Raw genomic sequence first — 23,672 nt, forward strand, 5'->3', positions numbered from 1 at the left:
CAACGTGGCTCGGTCGCGATTTTGTTTTGTTTTCCGCTTGATGCCTCCGAATGAAGGAGCTGAAAAGCAAATGTTCAGTTGCCTCCTAACTACGGCCTCACGAGTGGTGGAGTTGCAACTCCATCCCTAGCTGTACCTCTGGGTCAACACCCCTGGAGCTCCGTTCGGGTAGCCCATTGCTCTCAGGACCAATAGCACATGTCGCATGATACTCCGAATTTAGCCATCTCCTCGCGTCCGTAATGCATCGTGGCCAGTACAAAGCGCGATCATTCCAACTTCGCTGGTCTTCAGCATGAAAACGTCGAGGAGTAGCTGGATGGCTATACACCCGTCAGCACGTGCAATAGGTGGGATGATAACCTAAAATTAGTGAAAGTTGGCTTTTCTCTCAAGCAAATTCGCGGTACGTGGTATTTAAACCACGAACACGACATTACCGACTGGGCGGCCTTCACTACAAAGCTGCGAATGTTTTTGGCTTGCCTAAAGCTTGGTGCTGCAGTGCAAAGAGGAAACTGGACGTCCGTGTACAACAACCGAACGAGATGTATACCTCGTACATAAAAGAAGTTCTGGCGCTGAGTCGCCGCGTCGACAAAGATACGCCGGAATCTGACCGTGTCCGTCACATTCTGAAAGGAATCGCCGAGTTCGCTTCAACGCACTTTTCCTTCAGAACCTTTCCACTGTATCAGGCGTAACCTCCACCTGTCAGCGTCTCGACAAACTTTAATCGATCCGCCTCCAACGGGAAACACCATGCTTCCATCAACTTGGAAACGAAGACCTTCGTGCGGAGATTTGCGCTATAGTTTGTGAAGAACCACTCTTCGCTCCTTCGGTTTTGGTGGGTTTCACGCGTAGCAGCCTTGGAACTGCGGCCCAGAATAATGATATCCTCTCCAGAGACCCCTGGCACCTCACCGACCAATCAGTAACGACGCCCGAGGTTCTGATGCGGCCCTCGGGCCAGCGTTGCATCATCGTCGCCGAGTAGGCCTAGCGTCCACCGGCACCACCGGCCCAAGAGCTAGGCACTCTCCGGTTACTATGACAACACCCTGCTACGCTCGCTCGACATGGACACGCCGCAGCAACACGACAGCAGTTGGACACCTTGTTGCGCCGGATATGATGGAGGAACAAGGGACTACCGTAACAAGTAATGGTGGTCGGAGTGGCTCTAAGAGGCGACCATGTAAACAATCATCAGGCATGCCTGCTACGTCGACTCAGGACACATTAGTGCGAAAATGTGACAGTGCATCTGCAGTGCGTGTGGTGGCGCCCGGGGTGTCGACGCTGTACAAAGTGGCGATTAAACCACGGGAGTGCTGCAACATCACTACTCTACCCAACAGCGTCCTTCAAGCCCCTGTAGATTGCTGCCTATAAACGAATATATTTCAAGGTGTGGGCATTCACTATCCCACTAGCACCATCTCCGCGTGGGTGCATTCGGTAGCTGATGTTGACGGTCTTTGTGGCTTGAAGGAGATCCCCTGCCTGCCCGTACTGCAGTAGGGCTTCAAGTGTAAATCATTTCCGGCTCCTACCTTCGCAGGCATGAAGTATTCGGCGTCGACCCGGAGCAGTGTCCAGAAACCCTCGCGGCTACCCTCACAACCACGTAACACAAGATCTCGACTCCGATACAGTTAAACCTGGATATAATGAAGCTAACAAAAGTTCACAATTTTTCGTTACATCAAGGCTTTCGTAAATGCATATTGGTAGTTTGGTTTAGCGGCAATGAAGCAAATTCGAAGCTAAAATGCTAGACAACACTAAAGATAAAAACCTGCGTAAATTTCACCTCCTGCTTTTGCACGAGCTAGGCACTACACGGCGCACTATAGAAGCAAGGTCTCCTATCCCCATATTAACAAACGTAACGTAAGTATCACTTTTACCTCTTGACACTTTTAAGGGCCTAGACGCGTTCCAAGAATTAAACTTATGCTGAAAAGGCTCCTTTTTGTGAACTTGAACTTTTTTACTACATAGCTGGAATACTATACCAGGTGGCACCATTCTTCTTTCTCGCCAGCCGACACTACAAGTAAAATATTTTTTTTCAAACTACACAACTTTTCATTTTCTAGCAGCAGCACTCATCATCGACGAACCGATAACACAGATAGAAGTGGGGACGTGCGACTACACGCTAGCAGGACGGCCGGGCACCTCAAAACTTCAGTCTGGAACCGAAACCGCACTCACACGTGGAAAGGCACCGTAGTTTGCTGTGCAGGAGAATAAAAACGTGAAAGGTAGTTAGGCTTGCTAGCTGGTATGGTGTCACGCTTCCCAAATACAGTAAGAAGTCGTTAGCAACGGAGGGGTGCTAGCCCCTCCGTCCATTATGGACATCATCATCATAATCATCATGACAAATTTTGTGTTTTGGCAATTCCACACATTTTCATTGCTGCTGGATTTTTGCAGTAGTGCCAGTATTTTTTTAAATTGGTTGTTTTCTCTGGTCAATTTTTTAGTAAATGTACAAAAACCCAGCGACTGATCACCTCGCCGGCTCCGCAACAGAGTGTGTACCAGTGCAGTGCGCGTGGTGCAGTGTATTGCAGTGAGAGACTCGGTGCCGGCCACCCACCTGAGGTGGTTCCCGGCGCACACGGACACGCGGGAAGCAGGCAGCAGCGACAACGGCAGCGGCCACCCCAACCGCAACGAGATGGCGGACGCCGCCGCGCGCGCGCTCACCAACCGCGCGGCGGCTCGCCCGGTGCCCCCCCCCCCCCCACCACCGGGATCCCCCCGGCTCAGCGGCCCCGAGGGACGGAGAACCGCAAGGCGATGACGGCTGCCAGGACATCGAACTGCAGGAGCCCCTCGTCGAGTATGCCGAGGTCCTGCGCTGGTATCGGCTCAAACGTCGGACTATGCCGCAATCCCACCAGGGACTGACGAGGGCGCAGTCAGTGCTCTTCCGGCAGTTGCAGACCAGATCGGTAATCAGGCCGGCGCTCGCGCGCCACGTGTGCCCGGACATTTATGAAAGTGACGTGTGCAGTGCGTGCGCGAGTGCGAGAGAAACTCTGACCCACATCCTATGGGACTGTTCTCGCTACCCAACGGAAGCGGCCGCGCCACAGGGGCGGCTGCCGGATCCCATTGCACGAGCGGTTGCATCATCAGACCTGACGGAGCAGCTGCAAGCCGTCCAGCAGCTCGAGGCGGCTCTGGCCAGGCAGAAGCGTGGGGAGGCGCTGACGGAGGGCTCGAGGAGACATCCCCGAAGGCCCCTCGCGCACCGAACCGGCGGACGCCTGCGGGGCAATGCTTCGAGGACGCGCTAGGCAGTGTCGAGAGACGGGCTGGCTCCGCGGAGCCTTTGCTCGTCCCTCCTGCAAGCGAACATTCAATAAAGTCTTTTCTCTCTCTCTCTCTCTTCACGACGTTTCGTTACACAGAGGTCGAGAACACATGGACTTCAATGGGCGTGGCAATAGGGAATTGGAAAACTTTGTTAAATTCAAGAATTCGTAGATTCTCACTTCAGGGCCCGCCATCTGCGCCAGCTCGCATTATATATTGCGGTCTTATCCTGCGACGCCGCCCTTTCAAATGAGGCGTGGCCTACTGCTACCGGTGTTTTCGGCCCGGCCACATGCGTTCCTAATGCCCGCAGCCTGAACAAGACACGGAAAACTCGGAAGAAGCCCTTAAATATAAATGTTGCATGTGCAAAAAAGGACTACCACGATGTTATGTTCAAGGAGTGCCCCTTTATGCGCAAGGCTAATGAAGCGCGTCCCCAGAATACCCACAACCGTAAATCGAAACAGCAAGACGTGTCCGATAGTGGGGCTAAGACGTCTAACCGATACACGCTTTCACCGATGAGGAGTCGTTGCCTTCGTTAGGCCTGCAGGCTGAACCCAAAGGTACCCTTGAGGATAAGGAAAAAGAAGAGTTTCCTCCATTAAGCGTGGATGATGAGCCCGAAGACGTTCTTACGTACAAGGACGCAGTCAAGCATGGCAAGGTACGGCGCAAACGTCAGAATCCACCGCATGAGTCAACTATGGAACCTCCCGAGGATGTGGTAGAACTTGAAAAGCGGATTGCTACGCTCCAGGAAGAAGTCCGGCGTCTTCGTCACCGAAGGACTCTTCTGTCCCACTCTTCTCAGCGCTCAGCAACCGCTTACACTCTTTCGTCTGCTCCTGCTACGCCTGTCCCACCCGTGTCATCGCCAGCTGGCAAGCTGTCTCCGATCGAACTCATCCATTTTGTGGTTCAGCAACTGCAACAGCTCTCGTCCATTTTTATAACTCACTTTTCATCGTTGCAGTGATCCAAAGGAACTACAAGTGCGTGGTTCAGTGGAACAGCCGGGAACTCGCAAATAAGGCTGGGGAGCATCGCTACCGTATGCATATCAGAGGTCTCCCCGTTTGGGCTCTGCTCCTGCAAGAGAACAACTCTCTTCCGAGTCTCCCCGGATTCAACGCCTACGGTTTGCCCACCATTCGGTATCGTCGGTGTAGCAGTGTGAATGAACATCCAGGCAAGGCTCCTGTTTATGTTGCCAGCTGTTACCCCCAGGCTGAGCTGATATTGGAACCGTGGTGCAGTGAATGGCAAAAAGTGGTGGCCGTGTTAGTGCGCCTCCCTCAAGCTGACATCATACTGGTGCCATGTTACGTGCGCCAGCACAGCGTACGCTCCCTCGTGTTCCATCTCGGTTGGATTGAAAATCTCCTTCGCGCGCACCCGGGGTGTGCAGTGCTGGTAGGTAGAGTTTTCAACGCGGCGCATCCGACTTGGGGATACCCAGACTCAAGCGCACGAGGAGGTTTAGTGTTGGACGCGTTCACCGACCCGCACTTTGTGCTGCAACCCGGTCGACACTCCAACTCGCCGACGTGACCACCCGCGCAGACCTTCGTACTTCCCTGACCTTTCTTGGTGGCTCGGAGCGCAGCCTGTGCCTTGTAATCGGGAGCCGAACGGCTGGGGCAGTGATCATTATCCCATCCGCATCGGCTTGGCTCTCGCTGTAAAAAGTCCGCACCGCCGCCGCTGCTGTGTCAAAGACTAGGACTTGTTTCGGAGAGCTCTGAACACCTCAGTTCATGAAGACCCATGTGATTCCCTGTATGTGCTACGTGCGGCTCTCCGGGATGCCACGCGGACTTCTTGGGTAGAAGAAAACAAGCCAACACCACACCTACATATCTTAAATTTCTGGGCTGCTCGCCGACGAAAGGAACTGGCAGCCAACAGAGATCCTTCAAATCCAGAATTGCGCACCTCGTTGCACCGTCTTACGGCTACAGCTAGCCGCCATGAGAAGTCTATATCTCGGCAACGGTGGCTGGACTGGTGTGCCTCACTAGGGCCATCCTCTACCACTGCATCTATCTGGCGCACTTTTCGCCGAATGAATCTCGGTGGACGCCCCTAAGAACCGGCTGCCAATGCGTGCCTCGCGTCTGCATGGACCACGTGCCAATTTGTTCCTCAAGTGGCCAAGGAGTTCTTAAAATACGACCAAGCTCCACCACCATTTGCCTGCTCACCTACTCTGCCCCCAGAGGCTGGTTCGCCTTCCAGACAGGAAGGCCTTGATGGGATTCAGGCACCATTCACCATGGCTGAGTTTCTGGCGGCAATAGACAAGGCGAAGTTATGCACGGCACCAGGCCCAGATGATGTGACTTACGAAGGGTTCAAGAGCATTGACGGTCCAAATCTACAGTGGCTACTCGACTGGCTGAACGCTATCTGGACCTATGGTGACGTTTCGGTCGCCTTGAAGCACGCCGAAGTAGTGCCAATACCAAAACTTGGGAATCCTCCTGACCACTTGAGTAATCTTCGCTCAATTGCACTAACATCGGCCGTCTGTAAACTCCTCGAACGGATGCTAGCCACGCGCCTTACATGGTGGCTACAACGACACGGATGGTACCACACGGCTCAGATTGGGTTTCGTACGTACCTGGCCACAGAAGATGGCCTAGACCACCTTTCATCTATGTTGCTCATAGGTGGCAGATCGAACAAAATCCGCACGATCCTTGCTGTAGAGGTCCATAGGCCTATGACAACGTGAGCCACGCTGCAATAATCAGTATTCTACAGTGGCTCCTCTTTCCACCAGCAGTATGCCGCTTCGTAGTGTCTTTTCTTCAGAGCCGCTCTTTCTCCATCCGCATTGGAAAAGAACGCGTGGGACATTTTATTTCAGAGCGATGCATGCCTCAATGCTCTGTGCTGTCCCCAGTGCTGTTTAACGTGGCCATGCTGCCTTTGACATGGAGGCTGGCTGAAACAAGTAGGTCTACAGACTGCCTTGAAATTATTTCATGGTGGTGGTCAAACATTGGATGGAATCTGTCCCCTTCAAAGACTACATACATGTCAGTTACCAATCGTAGGGGCAGACGCCGGTTGTCGCAGACACCAACATGCCTGTCCTTCAATGGGGAACCCCTGGATACCGCTGCTCATGTTCGTGTATTGGGGTTAGAAATAAGCGCAGCAGGTTCGGCAGCTTCATGGGTCCGTTGCACTCGACAAAAAGCTGCCAGCATGCTTCACTTGTTCCGCCCCGTCGGCCAGAAGTAGGGAGTGCCTGCTCTTGTGTCTTGCGTGTATTAGTGCGGGCAGTCTTTCAGCCTCGTATCGTCTACCAAGCCCAGTTCCAGCATCTCACTTTGCGGGACTGGGATAGTTTGGAAACCGCAAACAGGGAAGCAATGCGAGTGATCAGCGGCCTTCCTCGCATGACCTGCATTCCGACGCTGCAAGCTGAGGCCCAAATTAACACATTGGACGAACGAACACATTGGACGAATTGGACGAACATTGGACGAACGATTCCTGCTGCCGCCGCACTTGCGCACTACTATGACCCTGCATCACCTCTGATAGCGCGTCCAGCTTAGTCACCACCATGGCACCGCCAACAGGCCACTGACAACCGGCCTCTCGGGTGTATAAAAAGTATTCGCCCAGGGCATCAGACCAACCCACCCCTCCCTATCAACACACCAGATGACCTTGAGGCCCATGTGGATGCAGGGGTGGACAATGGCATCATCCACACGAGCCTAGTTTGCCCTGCTATGCCGTCTGTACACCAGACATTCAGTTGTGTTACAGAGGCACCACTTTCACCGGTTTTGGCAGAGCTGGTCGCCATCCATGACGGCTTGTGTGGCCTAGGCCCTAATCTTTGTGTTGACCCACCGTCTTGCCTGATCATCTATACCGATTCAACACAGGCTACTCGCGAGATACGGCGTGTATACAGCACACTGGGCACAACAAGCGATGTGCACCGGATACTGCAAACGTTCCCGTGCCCTGTCCGCATCCCCTTGACCCGCCGTAGCACGCCCACCCACGTCGAGGCCGAATTGGTTGCTCGTCGTCCGCAAGTTATGTTCCTGCTCCCGCTTCTGCAGCTGTCCCTGCAGGAAGCTCTTCTAATCAAAGAAAGAAGAGTCTCTTCGGCGCTCCACGCGTGCCCTTCTTCTTCCGCGTGGAACTGACCTTCCTGCTGGCTTAACCCGCCGTGAGGAGGTCACGCTCCGGAGAATTCGCCTGGGTGTTGCACTGACGCTTGCTGTTTGTGCAACATGGACTTCTGGCCTTGCGGTTACCTATGCAACCTGCCCCTACTGCCCAGTTTCCGCTGTGGAGGCGACATTAGACCATATCCTGCGGACATGTCCAGGTCTTCAACCAGCCCGAACCCGGCTGGTCAACCTGGTCGATTTTTACTGGTCAACCTGGTCGATTTCTAACCTTCCCATTTGTAAGGTAGGAACTTTCGGCCTTTGTTTATGGTGCGAGGAGAACAAAGTAAATTTAGCGCATTTAATATTTAACAAGAGCTTGTTCGCATTGAACCACTAAGTGTATTCTGTAGTTCTTTGTTGCCAAGTGACTGAATTTCCGTAGTGACGGAAGTGTAATAATGGCAGCGGTATCGTCTGCATATAGGATGGCTTGCGCTTTATAGAGGCAGCTACGGTAATCCTTATTGAAAAGGGGAAAGAGTATTGGCCCCAAAACAGAGCTCTGTGGTACTCCGTTGGTTAATTGTTTTACCGATGATTTGTTTAGAGCTACCTGCACAAATTGTGGGCGATTAGTTAGGTAACTTCTGAAAAATTGTATAGCTGGCCCTCAATGCCCATACCGTTATAATTTAGTGAGCAGAACGTCCTGATTTACAAAGTCAAATGCTTTTTTTATATCTACAAATATGCCTAAAGCGAATTTATTGTTTTTAAGCCCTCATTGCAAATTACTTCTGTGACTGAGTGCACAGCCGTTGCTGTAGAATAATTTTTGCGAAACCCGTGTTGGTTTTGGCTAAAATATTATACTTGTGAATATAACTAATAATTCTATTAGCTATTAATTTTTCAAACAGGATGTTTATGCAAGGCAGTATTGTTATGGGACGGTAATTTGCGATGTTATTCAAATCACCTGCTTTTGAATATTGGGGTTACCCTCCCTGTTTTAAGCGCTTCCGGGTATGTTCCTGTTGTAAATGATTGTTTAATAATTCTTTTAAAAGGTTGGTCAAAAATTTTCATGTTGTCTGTTACTCAATTCACTTTAATTCCACCATCACCGACTACTTTATTTTCTGGCATCTGTTTGGTTATTTGTATAATTTCCTCCACGGTACGTTCTTCGAAAGCAAAACTATTTTGCATCAGAGCGGGCAGAATAGGGTTATGGTCTTCGCAGTTATTATTCGATGAAAACGTGTTCCCGACAGTCATGAAAAATTTGTTAAACATACCAAGTAGACCTGAAGTGTCACAGCCTAAGTGTCTGAATCAATTTAAGAGAAGGTTGTTGCTTTTTGGTGATAGAGTCAAATTATTCGCCAGATCTCTTTCGAGTTACCATATGCTGTTAGAATAAGGTTACTATAGTATTGTTTTTTACGCTTGCGCATAAGCGTAAGTCACAAGTTACGCGCCATCCTGTGGTGCTCTTTGTGATAAGCGTTATTCTTGTGTTCTTTTATTTTGTTACACCAGTGTTCTTTCTTCTTAATACCTTTTAGAATAGAGTCGGTCACCCCGGGGCAGATGGGGTTTGTGAAGTACTCTGCTCTTCGTGAAGTGAATTTTCTTCTTACGAAGAAAATGCAGCTTTACGAAAAAATTTTAATAAGCGTTGCTATCGTAAGTAGCCACGAAATCTTGTTCCTGCAGGCTCTGTTTTGTTTTTGCGTAGTCTCACCTCCGAAAACTAAGTACTGTAGTTTTCGTCGACTGACAACGATCAATGTTCACCGTTTTATGAATAGGGAAGTGGTCAGTTACATTTCCTTGTATAACGTACACCGGCATCAACTTTTTCAAGTTCTAGGTTAGAGATGGTATGATCTATGTGGATGAGAATGTTTGCGGAACCCTTGTGGGGATTGAAATGTGATTTTAAAAGCCATAAGAAAGGCGTAATTGCTGATACTTGGTGTTGTGGTTGCCATTAGGGGTTATATTGAAGGCCCCACACATAAGTACTTTGCTATGTGTATTCGTAAGATATTGTAATATGTCCTCCAGTATTTACAAAAATGCCGGTATTCTGGAATTAGGTGGCCTGTATACTACCCCGATTGTAAGGTCATTTTGAAGTTCCAAATACAGTATATCAATTTCACTGGACCTTCTTCTTGTTAGCGTTTCTGTCTTCTTATATTCTACCGTAGACGAAGTGTACAACGCCACTCCCCCACCTCTCTGAGCAGATTCCCTTGAAAGAGAAACACATTTGTAGTTTGTCAGGTATAGATATTCATCCTTTCGGAGCCAAGTTTCTGATAATGCAATAATGCTGTATTGAGCATTTTTTTGCGGTAATAACGCGAATAATGCATCGATATTTTTGTTGTTACTTGTAACATTACAGCGTAGAAGGTTCACTGCACATGTTTCTGGACTATTCTTTGCAGGTGTAAAGGCATTGGCCATGCTACTACGAGTTGGGTAAAGCTACGAGTTCCTACACTATGATCTTTACACAAATTTGAAAGGTCACCAGAGCTTGCTATATGAATTGTCTTTGATTTTTTCATCCTTCTAGCCAGGATCTTCGACTGTGACGCCCAGACAAACCGCCAGTTTTTTTTTTCTTTTCAGCAATAGCTATTCCAAGAAGTGCTTTTTACTCGGGACAAAGGTGTTCGTTAATGAATTCAGTGTGAGTACCGCTGAATCCAATGTCATTCGCTGCACGCCAGTGCTTTTTGGTGTCTTGTAGGACCCTGTCTCTTGCTCTTCCGGACATGAACCTCACAAAAATGTTAGTATTCTCTTTGTTCATGCTTGGCACCCTATGCACAACTTGAATATCTGACGGTACAAATGTTGTGCCAACCTTTTCAGGAAATTTCGGCACTGCATCTACGAGTGACTCGTCTTTCTCTGGTGAGACTCCCTTAATTTATGTGTTGTCTTTTTCTGCTGCATTGCTTCAGTTCAACGATTTCGTTTCGTGCGCAAGTGAGTGGCTCGGCCAACTGATCCTTTCCGACCTTCAAGGCGGCATGTTTCTTCTTCAATGGGGCTAGCTCATTTTTTGTCGCTCCAAGCTCTTCAAAAGTTTTATTCATGTATGCCGTGCTGGCCTTCATCTGGTTTACTTCTGTCTTATCTTTCTTGAGCCTTTCATTCATATCAGTGACAAGTCTGTACAGTTCTTTGATTTATGCTGGTGGTTTGTCCACCATACTGAGCAGCCAGCAGTCCAATCCTCCGGAAAAACAGTTCTAAGAGACTGAAGGAAATTACCTACTTGCCAAAATGCATCGGATTACTAATTGCCCCCAAGCGTTCCGGCTGGGATCACATGCTGTTCGGGTGAGCGGTAGCTTTCTGCGGCCAAATTTATCTCCTCCGGGAAATGACTTTCTGCGGCGGCACGTAGGCAGAGACACAGCGAAGTGGTCACCAACTATCAGCTAGTTCTGTCCACGCTGTGGTTTTTCTTGTGGGCAAACTGTGGGCTGAAGACCGTCCACGACCACGTGACGACACCGCAGTACGATGAGCTGCAAACTGCAAAAATGTGTCGATATACCAATTGCTCTGAAGCGTTCCGGCTGGGCTCACCCGCTGTTCTGTTCTCTGGTAGTGAGCCTTCTGGCCTTGTTAGTGAGCCTTCCTCACACTAAGGTCCTGCTACGTGCGCCCTCACAGCGGGTGTTATCCTACGTTGCGACTTGGTTGGATTTAGCATCTCCTCCGGCCGCACCCAAAGTGCATCGTGCTTGTCGGTGGAGATTTCAGTGCACCGCATCCGACATGGGAACATGCCTACTCTTGAAACCGAGCAGCGATAGTGTTAGACACGTTCCCCAATTCGCATTTCAGTCTCCTAAATCGTGTTGATACCCTACCCGAAGACAGGAGCATTCGCGCAGCAGTTAATACTCCTCTGGCCTTTCATGGTGGCCTGGAGCTTGGGCAGTGTCTTGGGACCGGGAACTTGACTGCTGGGAAAGTGACGACTATCCTATTCGCCTAGGTTTAGCTACAGATATCAAGCGCCCAAACAGACGCCAGTGCTTTTTACAGACTGGGACTTCTTTTGGAACGTCCTGAATACGTGCGTCTGTGAAGAAACATCGAATCCGCTGCGTGAGCTATGTGCCGCTCTTCGAGATTCCACGCATACCTCATGGGTGGAAGAGAACAAGCGTGCGCCAGACCTACATCTTCTAAACTTGTGGGTAGCTGAAGTGTCGCTTAGTAAACAGGCGACAAATCCAGATTTACGGACTTCGTTGCACCACCTCACTGCAGCCGCGCTCCGTCTTAACAAGCACTATCCCGTCAATGATGGTTAGACTGGTGTGCCTCACTAGGCCTATCTTCCACCAGCGCGTCGGTCTCATGCAGGTTTCGTCATATGGAGTGTGGTGGCCGCCCCCAAGACCCACCTGACCGACAAGGCATGCCTTGCCTCTGCACGTACGCCGAGCGAGTTTGCTCCAGAAGTGGCCAAGCAGTTCTTCCCGAATTACGGCCAAGCTCCTCCAGCATTTGTCACCTTACCTACTCTTCCACCGGAGGCAGGTTCGTGCCCAAGTCAGGAAGACCGTGACAGGATACAGGCCCCATTCCCCATGGTTGAGTTCCTTGCAGCTAATGACAAGGCTAAACTGCTCACAGCGCCCGGCCCAGATGATATCACCTATGAAGTGCTTAAGAACAGTAGCGGTCCTGGTCTGTAGTGGTTACTCGACTAGCTCAAGAATATCTCGGCGTCTTGCGACATTCCACCTGAACTGAAACACGCCGAAGTGTACCTATCTCGAAATTTGGGAAGCCCCAGATTGGTTGAGGAACCTTCGTCCTATCTCACTGACATGCACCCTTTGCAAGCTACTGGAGCGATTGCTCACCACGCGCCTTTCTTCAAGGCTGGAGTGATAGGATGGTATCACCCAGCTCAGACTGGGTTTCGTCGACACCTGGCAACAGGTGGCCTGGACTATCTGCCATCTATGGTGATTCTAGGTCGCAGGTCACGTAAGATCCGTGCGATCTTTTCTATTAAGGTTGAAAAGGCGTATGATAATGTGAGCCATTGCTATAATCGGTATACTGCAGAGACTCCGCCTTCCGCCAGGAGTATGCCACTTTTTGAAGTACTACCTTCACAACCGCTCGTTTTCTATACGCATAGGAAAGGAACGCGTGGGGCACTTTGCTTCGGAGTGATGCGTGCCTGATGGCTCCGTATTGTCTCCTGTGGTGTTCAACATTGTCTCCTTGGTGTGGCAGTTAGATAGCACACCGGGCACGTTTATCCTAATCTATGCGGACGATATCACTGTGGTCAGTACACGACAAATTTTCTAATCAAAAAGCCGGTCTACACGCACCGTGGACATTACCTCACAGTGACGTCCACTTGTTGACCTGAAGCTGCCTCCATCAAAAACTACTTACATGTCTTTCGCAAATCGTAAAGCTCAACAATGGCAGCCACGGACACCGATATTCCCGTTTTTGAATGTTGAACCCTTTGGAGCCACGATACGAGTATACTGGGGCTAAACATCACAGCAGCTCGGTCGGCATCCTCATGGGTCCGCTCCACTCGACAAAAGGCCACCTTGTATGCTACACTTGTTCCGCCCAATCGGCCATAAGGCAGGGGGTGCCTGCCATCTGGTCATGCCTACGCTAGTGCGTGCTATATTCCAGCCTCGACTCATTTACCAAGCCGAGCTACAAACCCTTACCTTGCACGACTGTGATCGCTTAGAAACTCCAAGTAGAGATGAAATTGGAGTTATCAGTGGACTCCCTTCCCTGAACATCGTACCGACACTTTAGGCCGAGGTGCAACTTCCTACCGGTACTCTAAGCCGAGCCGAGTGGGCATGGAGACATGACTGGAATGGCCAACAATTCAGGACTCACCTTCTTTGTGCAGATACTAGGCCTCCTTACGTGGTCGGTACGGTACCCTGCCAACACGCTTCTACGATGGGCCCAGCATGCCGACAGATGACCTACTATCCGTGCCTATCTGCGGAGCGTCGCTGTACTCTCCGAACACCACCGAGCCCCCGCACCTGTTCCCCACCTTCGGCCGCGCAGCCTTAGTGACATAGGCCATCCTTGAGTCCGAACATTTAAAAGATGGGCTCGCATGCTCAATTGTTAGTGGGCATGGAGGCACGATGGAATGGTCAACAATTCACGACTCGTCTTCTTTGCGCACGTTGGGGAACCCTTTGTAATTATTCACTGTTTCAGGTCAGGCAATCGGTATATAGTTGTGTTCCATGCGCTGGAACGCTGTTTGACCCATTTCGTGACCTGTTGTTGTTAATGTGCGGTGACATTGAGCGAAATTTGGCACCTGGAGATGACACCATGACTGAAATGCTTAAACTTATAAAAGAAACAAACGAGCGCTCAATCCGCATTGAGGTAAACCAAACCAACACGTCTCAGGCTATCACTGAAGTGAAAGACACTCAGGAATCTATGTTAACTCAACAGCTGATAATAACTAACGATTACAAGCACTTGAAACTTAGTCCGCCGCCTACGATAGCTGGCAGCTTGACACCGACGAAACTCGTCAAGTCCTACAGCACTTGGAAAAAGAAAACGCAACCCTTAAAGCATGTTTGGATGACGCCAAGGATCGGTCTCGGCGAGACAACGTAGTTTTTATGGAATTACGGACAGCCAATCAGAAACATGGCAAGATTCAGAGCAGAAGATTATTGCACTTGCTGCCGAAAAACTCCTCTTTGATATTCCAACTGGTACCACTACCCATCCACATACAGATTTCCTCCTCGTAGGAACGGGCTATTAATTTTAAGATTTCTGCTAACAAAATTAAGGAACATGTTTTCCGAAGCACTCATCGCTCGATGATTCAGATGTCATCATTAGTTTAGATTTTTTTCTTGCAACACGACTTGCACGCAAAAAGCTTGTTGAGTATGGTAAAGACCTAAAAGCTTCCTTCAGGTTACAAAAACAAACTTCTTCTTGGTAACCAATAATGCGCATGCGACCCGAACGATGATGCAATTCACTCGACGAGTGGTGAGAGGGACTCCCGAAGTGTAGATACTTCGTGCCCAGGAGGAACTCGCTCTGGCCATATTTTCTCAGTCGGCAAATAAGTAGGGCTGTCTGAGCAGTGGCGGCGTAACGTTAGAAGTGCCAGTACTATTCAATAACATACGTAGTCTTTATTCAAAAAGAGACAGCCTAAATGCCCCAATCAATGATTGCGAAGCTGACATCATTGTACGTACTAAGATCTGGCTCTCCGAGAAAATAACTACCTTTAAATTGTTTAATTGCAACAAAAAATTCACAGTCTTTCGCAACGACCGCGAAGAAAAAATTGGTGGTGGTGTACTTATTGCGGGTAACGATACATGTGACTGTTTTTCGGTGTCGCTTGCTTGCAATTCAGAAATTATATGGTGCTCTAATAAATTTCTTTTAGAAAACTAATTTTGGCTGCATGTTATCGCCCTCCTGTGTCCTGCAATAATTTCTGCCAAAACATGCATGACGTTCTAAATCAAGTTTCATTAAAATTCCCCTTTGTACCCATCTTTTTACTCGGCGATTTCAATTTTGCTTCTTTGACATGGAACAACTTTATTTCGTTTCAAAGCCCGCGTCAACTGACGCAGCTTCTTTTCTTAATGTTTGCTCAGATTTCGCGCTATGTCATACCGTTCAACATCCCACACATGAAACAGCATCAACGTCTTCCTGGTTTGATCTAATCCTCACGTTATCACCCGATATTGCGTCACCAGTAAAGCACGTTCCTGGCCTCCGTGATCATGCCACATCGCATTTCACCATATCTGTTCCTTCCACCCGCACTAGCAATCGCGCGAAGTATATCAGGGATTACAACAGGGGTACTTTTGATGCTATAAACGCTGACATTTCGTCTTTGATAGACACTTTCTTGCTAACCTACAATGTTTAACGATTGAAAAAATTTGGGCCTCTTTCAAAAAAAAGTTATATATCTTTTAAACAAATACATTCCACTAAGAAGAGTACTGCAATCCTCTAACTCTCCTTGGTACAAAAAGTTCCACAAGCGCTTATCTAATAGAAAACGTCGGTTTTTTCGCGCAGCGAAAAATTTCCAAAGTGCCATTCGATGGGCGGAGTACAAGCGCACAGCTCAAGTTTATTCTAACGCCCTCAAGAACGATAAATTTGCTGTTTTTGATCCGACCCTTCCGTCAATCCTTCAAACCAATCCTAAGCGCTTTTGGAACGTTGTAAACAGTAAAGACAATGCCATTAACACCCTTGTTAACCGCTCCGGTTAGGAAATTCCTAATCATCACTGCTTATCTCTACAAACGAACATTTACCCGCTCATTCAACAATTCGTTAATTTCTCCTGAGCCTTTGTCTCCCCAATTTATTTCCCCCCCCCCATGGAATTTATTGTTGTTGACTATGCTGGGATTATTTATTTAATAATACTGTTAGCCCCAGTGATGCCGTTAGATGGTGAATTTACTCAAGACAACAAAAGAAATAACGCTAACAAAGCTTCTCAGCCAGATACAAAGATATATTTTCATATGCAAAACTAAGACCAAATTGGGGCACAGATATCTTTTGCACGCAGTGACAAGCGATAGTGACAACGAAGACAAGCAATACGTGTTCAACAACGGGGTGTCATTGGCCAAGCAACATGCCCCCATACAAGCGGCGCAGAAAGTTTTCTGCAATGGAATGCGCAGAAACTACACCAGGAAATATGTGTACCGCGCGTCCGCAAGACAGAAGCACGAGGAAATGCATGAACACACGAATAAAGTCATAGAGCAGCTATCAATCACTCAGACTGCAATCAAGATAACTCAAACTGATTAACTTTGACTGCGGCTATTGCAGCATGTGGAAGTGCATTCCAGTCTTCTATTGTTCTCGGTAGAAACTAATATTTAAAACTGTCTACCCTGGCATTATTGCGACAAAGTGGCGCGCGTGGCTACCTCTGACGATGCGAGTGTTCCTAGTTTTTAAATACGGAGTAGTGTCTATGTTTAGGGAATTATTTTTTAGCACAAAAAGAAACTTCAAACTAGCTATGCTCCGTCGGTCTAAAAAGCAAGGTAGGTTAAGACGGGTTAGCATGTCACTAACCGAATCAGTGTGTCTAAATCTCGAGATAATAAAGCTAGCTGCTCGCCTTTGTATTTTTTCGCTCTTATCAATCTGGTATCTCCTATACGTATCCTGTATAATACTCGCATATTTTAGAGTAGTCCGCACAAGCGTCATATATGCCGTAAGCTTTGCTTTGGTTGATGCCAGTTTGAATTTTCTTCTTACAAAACCACAGCTTCTTTTCTGCAACGCTGCACAAGTGATCAATGTGAGTTTTCCAACTAAAGTCTTCAGATAGGGGGACACCCAAGTATTTAAAATGCGTTACTCGCTGTAACTCATGCCCGTCTAATCGTTAAGAAAACGCCAACAAATATTTTACGTTTTTGTGACTGTCATAAACGAGGTTTTGCAATAGTTAACTTTCATTTTTAATTTATTGCACCAGTCGTCTATCTTATCCAGTGCAGCGTTTAAAGCGAGCTGATCTTAACGATGATTTATTCTTGAATACACAAGGCAATCGTCTGTGAACAGGCGAACTATCATTAAGGTACTTAAGCGGTCATCTTCCTGTGGGACTGATGGAATCACTTCTAAATTTTTTGAAAACACATTAGAATACCGTTCAATAATACTGCATTGCATCTGCAACAAATCTCTTAATGATGGATGCGTGCCAACTTATTGGAAAACAGGAAAAGTAGTTCCACTTCACAAATCAGGAGACAAGCAAAACGCATCTAATTACCGGCCAATCTCACTCACATCTGTGCCATGCAAAATTCTTGAACACCTCATTTTTACGCACCTGTTTATCTTTCTTGCATCGAATAATTCTTTCCATTCATCTCAGCATGGATTTCGAAAACATTGTTCGCGTGAAACGCAACTTCTCACGTTCACTAACAATTTGCACTCATTTCTCGACTCCGGATTTGGAATCAGTTGTGTGTATGGGCTTTGCTAAAGCTTTCGACACGGCTAACCATCAACTTCTAATACTAAGACTGAATCTGTTAAATATTGATATCCAAGTCTTGCAATGCATTATGGCCATCCTAACTAGCCGAACTTCCTATGTGCTCGCTAATGAAACAAACTTACCTTCTCCCGTCAGTTCTGGTGTGCTCAAGACTTTGTTTTAGCATCATTGCTCTTCTTAATCTACATCAATAACCTTCCTAGCGATAAATCCAGTTCTATCTGTCATTTTTACGCACCTGTTTATCTTTCTTGCCTCGAATAATTCTTTCCATTCATCTCAGCATGGATTTCGAAAACATTGTTCGCGTGAAACGCAACTTCTCACGTTCACTAACAATTTGCACTCATTTCTCGACTCCGGATTTGGAATCAGTTGTGTGTATGGGCTTCGCTAAAGCTTTCGACACGGCTAACCATCAACTTCTAATACTAAGACTGAATCTGTTAAATATTGATATCCAAGTCTTGCAATGCATTATGGCCTTCCTAACTAGCCGAACTTCCTATGTGCTCGCTAACGAAACAAACTTACCTTCTCCCGTCAGTTCTGGTGTGCTCAAGACTTTGTTTTAGCATCATTGCTCTTCTTAATCTACATCAATAACCTTCCCAGCGATAAATCCAGTTCTATCTGTCTTTTCGCAAATCATTGTGTTGTGTACCGCAAGCAAACTACTAGCTCAGATATTGCAGCACTACCGACTGACCTCGATAATCTCATTGTTTGGTGTACTCTCTGGCATAAGGATCTGAACATTTGTAAATGTAAATCAATGAGAATTTCGCGCAACCAGTCATCCTGTCCAAACTATTTTCTTAGCAATACTCCCCTTGACTCCGGAGTTTCATACAAATACCTTGGAATACATATATCTAATAATCTTTCCTGCAAACAGCATATCGATACATAGTTTCAAAATCGAACCGTATGCTTGGATACCTGAAACGAAATTTTAACCTTGCACCGCATTCACTAAATAAACAACTGTATTTCACTTACGGTCAATCTAACCTAGAATACGCCTCTTCTGTTTGGGAGCCCTGTTACGTCACCCTAAAATATAGTTTACAAAGTGTTCAGAACCGTTCGGTCTGCTTCATTCTTTCCGACTACCACTGCACAGTAAGCGTTACTAGCATGAAGGCCACACTTAGCATTCCCTCTCTTGCCTCTCACAGAAAGCTTTCTCGACTATGCCTCTTTCACCAGATACATTATCACAATCATCTGCTGCGCTCACGTTTCATTACATCCCCTTACCATACATTTACCCATGTAGACCACCATCATAAAGTTCGCATTCAATTTCAGCGCACTAAAACATGCAGTAACTCATTTCTTACCCGCCGCGGTGGCTCAGTGGCTAAGGCGTTGCGCTGCTGAGCACAAGGTCGCGGGTTCGATTCCCGGCCGCGGCGGCCGCTTTTCTGATGGAGGCGAAAAGCAAAAACGCCCGTGTGTACGAGATTTCGGCGCACGATAAAGATCCCCAGGTGGTCAAAATTAATCCGGAGCCCTCCACTACGGCGCGCCTCATCGCCTGCGTTGCGTCGGCGCGTTAAACCCCACAATCAATCAATCAACTAATTTCTTCCGAAGACGTGCGGTGATTGGATTCGCCTGCCTGCCTCATTGGTTACTATCACAGACACTCATCTTTTTCTTGTGCACTTACAAACCTTATCTAAAACGTATACCCCTACGCCTTATCTGCTTATCTTTTTTCTCTTAATGTTGGTGGCGTGAAAGCGCGCGCACCAAAATCAACTCTGAATTTTTGCATTGCGATCTACGTGTGAGTTCTTGCTTATGTTGTTGCTTAGCAATATAGTTTTCAGTTTTTGATCATATTCAACTTATACTTGTTATTGTAGCGTAACATGCTTGTCTTGGCTCATGCCTCCTTGCTGTTGGTTTATTTCTTGGAGTTCCCTTTTTTACGTGCCTTGTATTCCACTATTGATGTAGCCCCTCCCCTCTTTATTGCTTCTTGTAAGCCCTGAGGGTAAAAAAAATGAACTGAACAGGCTGCATGAAATTATACACCAGCGTTGACGGGCAAGTAGTAAAAATTCAATCCATTCCCTCCGCGGCAGCACTTGCACACGACTATGATCGTGCTTCACCTCCGCTACCTGGCTCAGCGAAACCACTTTCATGGCAGCGACCTCAGACTGCGGACAACCGGCCACTATGTTGCATACAAAGCATTCCCCATTACGTGAACCTGGCCAACCCACCGCTCTCTCTTGACTCACCAGAGGGTCTCCAAGCGAATGTGGACGCAATGGGAGCCGACGGCATTCTCCACACAAGCCTTGTCTTCCCCACTATGTAATCCATCAACCAGACACGCATATATTTCACGGAGGCACTACTTCCTTCTACGTTGGTTGAGCTGGTTGCCATTCGTGATGGCCTGAGCGCTATAGCTTCTAAGCTCTGCGCTGCCCCACCACCATGCTTGGTATTATACATCGATTCCGCCCAGGCTGCTCGAGAGCTCCGGCGCGTAAACAGTACACTGGGTGTTACATGTGAAGTGCACCAGATACTGCCAGCATTCCCATGCTCTTTTCAGTCCTCTGGACCCGCCAGAGCATGACCACGCATGCTCTCGCAGACTCGGCCGCTCATCCGCAGCAAGTCGTGCACCCGCTCCCGTTTCTGCAGCTGTCACAAGAGGACACCCTACTCATCAAAAAAGATATTCTTCGGCGCTTCACGCGTGCCTGTCTTCCACTGCGTGGGTCTGAACCTGGCGGCTGAACCCACCGTGTAGACATCGTGCTTCAGAGAATCCACCTGCGCGTCAGACTGATGCCGGCTGTGCGAGCAACATGCACTTCTAGTCTTGTGGATCACTCCCCGACGTGCTCCTACTGCCCTGCCCCTGTTACTGAGGCGACATTGCAACACTTCCTATGGGCGTGTTCAGGGCTCCAATCAGCCCGTGCTTGACACATGGGGGCCACAAGACATCGGGAAGGCCGCCCTCCCGATATTCATTGGTGGACGCAAAGCTGCCTCTACAAGAAACTGTTGGAATTCATTTCCGAAACGGGACTCTATATTTTTCTGTAGGACCCCGCATAATTGTGTTTTTTTTCTTTCCATGTGTGTCATACTTCTGTCCTTTTTTCTCCATTGTTACCTTGTACCTATGCCCTGTGGCAAAATGACGCAATAAAAAAAGTGTACGGCGACATCTCTTCCTGCGCGCATGGTGTTCGCCAAGCTGCTTCTGCTCCTGGCCTTCTAGAGATGGTGCTCGAGATGGAGAGGGGAGCTTGCAGCTGTGCCCGTGCTAGTGCCTCCTGTTCATCCGGCTGCTACATCAACACTGTCCTATTCGGAGGCCGCTGGGCGGACATCCTTGCCACTGTCCCCGATCATGATTCACCCTTCGTCTGGTTATGTTGCGACCCTGCTTCATGCGCCGAGTTCACCGCCCTACATTCCGCCAAGTCAGGATGACGCCGTCAACCGGCCCGTGTGCTACTACTGCGGTATTCGAGGTCACCTTTCCCGGTTTTGTCGACGCCGTCAGCGGGATAAATGACCTGGCTATGCTGCATATGAAGGCAAAACCGCAACCCCGAATTACGAGGTTTACCGGCCGCTTGCGTACGCGTCGCCTCCACGCCGCTCCCTGTCTCCGCCTTAGCCTAACGACGTTCCTCGCCCCACCCGTCTTTCACGATGTCACTCACCCTCACCCTGTCGCTTTTTGATATCGCCTCATCATTCTGATTTTACGTCACCGACCCTCGCCCTGAACACTAGTTAATGCAGTTTTGGGAGAGAAAACTGCATCTCCTGCGAAGCTTACAAGTCCTCCAGAGCGTCTGTCTAACTTGCTATCTGCTTTGGTTGAAGGTGTTTTCGTCAAAGCTCTGATTGACACTGATGTGAGCGTTTCAGTGATAAGTGCTGAATTGTGTGCTCGTCTATGCAAGCTGCGAACACTCTACAACGGACATTTTTTACATGGAGCTAACAGGATCGTGTTTAAGCTATCTGGACAATGCACAGTGGGTATTGTCATTGGTTCTCTTCGTCATCATGCTCAGTATGCGGTTTTGTCACCCTGTGCACGTCATTTTATTTTGGGTTGGGATTTTCTGTCCTCCACGACCGCCGTCGTTTCATCTGATCACCCTGAAATTCAACTCACAGTTACAGAGCAGCTCAGCCGCATTGCTGAAGTGCCGCAGCTACACCTCACAGGAAGGGCAGATAGTGTTTTAAACCCCGGTGACGTGACGGTCTTTTCCGTCTGCTCAAACCGAATCTGTGATGGGGACGGGCTCATAGTTCCGTTTCCATGTTTCCTGTCCAAAGGCGTCGTCATTCCGACATGCCTCGTTCGTTTCAGCAAAGCACCTGGCTACAAACACGGCTTCAAAATCCATATTGCTCCTCGGAGGCGCCACTAACGCTTCTGTTGTGTGTGACGACACCTGTTTATTAGTTCCCCTGTGCTCAGTCTCTTCCATTCCGACGCGTGCAAAATCTGAGCCAACTATTATCACCCCTGCGGCTACCATCAGCAAAGATCTCTCAGAAAGCGAAGCAAAACAGCTAATTGAGCTCCTGGAAAAACACAACTGCTTTTCTAGCAAGCTGGGGCCGACTTCTGTGACAGCTCAGCGGATCGACACGGATGGGACCCACATCGTTCACCGTCGACCGTACAGTGTGTCATCGTCCGAACGAAAAGTGGTCGAATAAAATGCAGCAGACGTGCTACAAAGAAACATCATTCGGCCGTCCTCCAGCCTATGGTCTCCCACGTGGTTTTGTTCCGCAAAACGAATGGCTCCGTGCGATGTTCTGTGAACTATCGGGCTTCGAACAAGATCACCAGGAAGAATGTTTATTCAATGCCTCGGCTATATGAAGTACTCGACAACCTACACGGGGTAGAATTTTCCTCCAGCCTAGACCTGTTATCTGGTTATTCGTAGATACCTATTGACGCGCCCGACAAAGAAAAGACAGCGTTTGCTACTACAGACGGCTTATACGAGTTTAACGCAATGCGTTTGGTTTACGCAACGCCTCAGCCACCTTTGAGTGCATGATAGACACAGTCCTTCGAGGCCTTCAAGGAAAGGCTTGCTTGTGCTACCTCAATGACATTATTATTTTCTTTTCAAGTTTTCGTGAACGTCTCCCGCAATTCGACGAAGTGTCGACTGATCTGGCCAAAGCCGGCGTGACTGTGATCACCAAGAAATGCCACTTCGCCAACAAATCCATCAAAGCTCTCTGTCACATAGTCAGCAAAGATGGTATACGGCCCGACCTAGACAAAATTTCTCCGGTCACCAATTTAAGTCGACCTCAAGAGCAAAAACCCCTTCACAGTTTCCTTGGTCTGGCATCACGATTCCGCCGCTTCGTTCCCAATTTAGCCGATTTGGCCTCGGCCCTAAATCAGCTGTTGCATTCCCACCTTTGGAGTGATGCCTGCGAGAAAGCTTTTCAAGACCTAAAGTGAGCACTTGCTTCCGGCCCTGTACTTACCGTTTCGATGACACGCAGCCAGCCGTCCTGCATTCTGATGCCAGCGGGCATGGAATTGGCGCCGTCTTGATACAACGCGATGACCGAGATTCTACTGTACTCGTTTCTGTTACGGGAATAAAATTTGTCATTTGCCTATTTCTACAGTTCTGGTGTTTTCAGTTTTGAATTTAAAAATAGTTATTTTTCTGCCTTTGTGCCTCGACATACTCAGCAAGCAACACTAAAGGCCACCTCTTCTAGGCTTGGGAAGTATATGCCGGGAATTCAATGAAAAAATTGCGCCGCAAACTGAACAGGACAGAAGTGCTAGTTCAAGCAGTATAAAAGGAAAATGGCGACTTGCTAAGGAACCCACAAGCAGGTATGAGAGCTCTGGTCGCGCCGCAGATTATCAGCTGGGCAGCTCTGCCGGGCGTCGCTCAAAACTCGGCGAAGCAAGCTGGAGAGTAGAAGAATGCTAGGCCAACAAGTGCGTCGAGAACTGGCAA

This window comes from Haemaphysalis longicornis, unplaced genomic scaffold (genome assembly GCF_048455015.1).
Source record: "Haemaphysalis longicornis isolate Haplotype H1 unplaced genomic scaffold, Haemaphysalis longicornis Haplotype H1 scaffold_6, whole genome shotgun sequence".
In the NCBI taxonomy this organism is placed as follows: Eukaryota; Metazoa; Arthropoda; class Arachnida; order Ixodida; family Ixodidae; genus Haemaphysalis; species Haemaphysalis longicornis.